Source organism: Penaeus monodon, chromosome 18, assembly GCF_015228065.2.
Source record: "Penaeus monodon isolate SGIC_2016 chromosome 18, NSTDA_Pmon_1, whole genome shotgun sequence".
NCBI classification, from domain to species: Eukaryota; Metazoa; Arthropoda; class Malacostraca; order Decapoda; family Penaeidae; genus Penaeus; species Penaeus monodon.
In genome coordinates, this window is record NC_051403.1 from 40,651,415 (window position 1) to 40,653,914 (window position 2,500).

Below are 2,500 nucleotides of genomic sequence, written 5' to 3' on the forward strand. Positions count from 1 at the left end.
ACCCTAACAGAGGTTAGGCTTGCGATTTCCAAGCTGAAGAGTGGGAAAGCTGCAGGCATATGTGATATCCCTGCTGAACTGCTAAAGGCTGGGGGTGAACCTATGGCTCGTGGCCTGCATACAGTCGTGACTGCCATTTGGCAGTCTGGTACCATTCCCCCTGACCTGCTGAGGGGCGTTGTCATCCCTCTCTGGAAGGAGAAAGGGGATCGTTGGGATTGTAGCAACTACCGTGGCATTACACTGCTCAGCATACCAGGCAAGGTTCTCTCCCACATTCTTCTGAAACGGATCCGCAACCACCTACTGAGGCATCAGAGACCGGAGCAGTCTGGATTTACTCCTGGCAAGTCCACAATAGACCGTATACTAGCGCTTCAAGTAATTGTGGAACGTTGTCGTGAGTTTGGTCATAGGTTGCTCGCAGCCTACATCGACCTCAAGAAGGCGTTTGACTCGGTGCATCGGGAATCGCTATGGGAGATCCTGAGGCTCAGGGGAATTCCGACAAAGATTATTGGCCTGATAGCAAGCCTCTATACTGTATACTATACTCTATAATCGTCTGCCACAGATGAAAGTGCTGTAAAGTGTGGTGGGGGTATGTCGAACTTCTTCCCTGTTAATTCAGGGGTGAGGCAAGGCTGTATCCTTGCACCAACACTTTTCAACACTTGTATGGACTAGATAATGGGCAGAGCTACTAGCAAAAGTCAGTGTGGAGCAACACTAGACAATATTAAGGTCTCAGACCTTGACTTTGCCGACGATGTTGCCATCCTATCTGATTCCTTGGAGTCACTTGTGGCTGCTCTTGATGCATTTAGCAATGAGGCGAAGCCCCTAGGCCTAGAGGTCTCCTGGACCAAGACCAAGATTTAGGACTTTGGGGGCCTGTTAGGGGAACCCGTTCAGTCGATCCATGCTTGCGGCGAGGACGTTGAAGTCACAGAAAGTTTTACATACCTTGGTAGCATAGTCCATATCTCTTGGTTGTCAGACCAGGAAGTCAGTAGACGGATTGGTCTGGCAAAAGGAGCCATGAACTCGATCAACAAGAGCGTTTGGAGATGTCAGTACCTATGCAGAAGGACCAAGCTGCGTGTCTTCAAGGCCTTGATACTTCCAGTTTTGCTCTATGGAAGCGAAACCTGGACGCTATCCAGTGTCTTGGAGTCTCGCCTTGATGCCTTTTGTAACAAGTCCCTTCGCCGGATCATGGGGTACAGTTGGCAGGACCATGTCTCCAATCGGCGGTTACACCGTGAGACTGGCATGGGACCTGTTACTTGCATAATCCAGGATCGCCAACTCAGGCTATATGGCCACCTAGCTCGCTTCCCTATGGACGACCCTGCCCATCAGGTTGTCTCTCTGCGAGACAACCCTGGGAGGAGGAGACCTGTGGGACGACCTAGGAGATAATGGCTTGGGCAGCTCGACGAGACCTGTCGCGAGGAATTAGAGATGGGCCTTGTGCCTGCCTGGAGACTCGCCTCGAGGGATCCTCGTGGCTGGAAGCGAAGGGTGGATGCGGCCATGCGCCCCCGTCGGCGTTAGCCCCTTGATGATGATGATGACGTATATATATACATATATATTCATATTCTTATTATTATCATTCTTATTGTTATTGTCACTTTTATCAACATCATTATCAATGTTATTTTCATTATTAGTATATATTTATATATATATATATATATATATATATATATATATATATATATATATATATATATATATATTATATAATTCTGCTTGTGTTTCGTCCGTCCGTAAGGTATGTTTATATTTTACATCTGATATATTCCATGTGATTGCCTATTTCAAGTAAATTTATTTTGGAGTAGAATTGGGTGATAATTGACAACATATATATTAAAAAATCACACACTTCTGTGCATGTGTCTATCTGGAAAGAGAGGAGAAAGGGAGAGGACTTAAAGAGGAAATGGGGATGGGAAAGGGGAAAGGAAGATGGGTGATGGGAAAGGGTGGGAAGCAGGGGAGAAATTTAAGGAGAAAGAGGAGGGAGGTAGGAGGAGTAGGTGTAAGACTTAAAGGGGTAAGGAATTTAAGGAAGATTTCAGAGTGAGGAGTGCCAGAGGGAAAGGGAAAGGTAGAGGGAGAGGGAAAGGGAACGGGAGAAGTAAGGCAAACGGAGGAGGAGGGTGAAAGAGGGAGAGAGCAATATTTCTTATTTTTTTCCATGGGATTCCCAGGAGTCCCACAAGTATCTTTTTAATCGCTATCCTTATTATTATTACGATGATCTTTAATGTCATTATTATTTCATTATAACATGTAATTCAGCTTATTTCGTCTGTCCAGCCGTCCGTCCATTATGCATGCATTCAAATTTGGTGCTTTATCCATGTGGACGTAGAGAAACATGCTTACTAAGCCGCGAGATGAGGCTGTAGGGTGGCCAGTTCCTTTCCGCCCCGACTTTGATGCCAGCATGCTGACAAGAACATGCCAATGCTCATTCACAGCT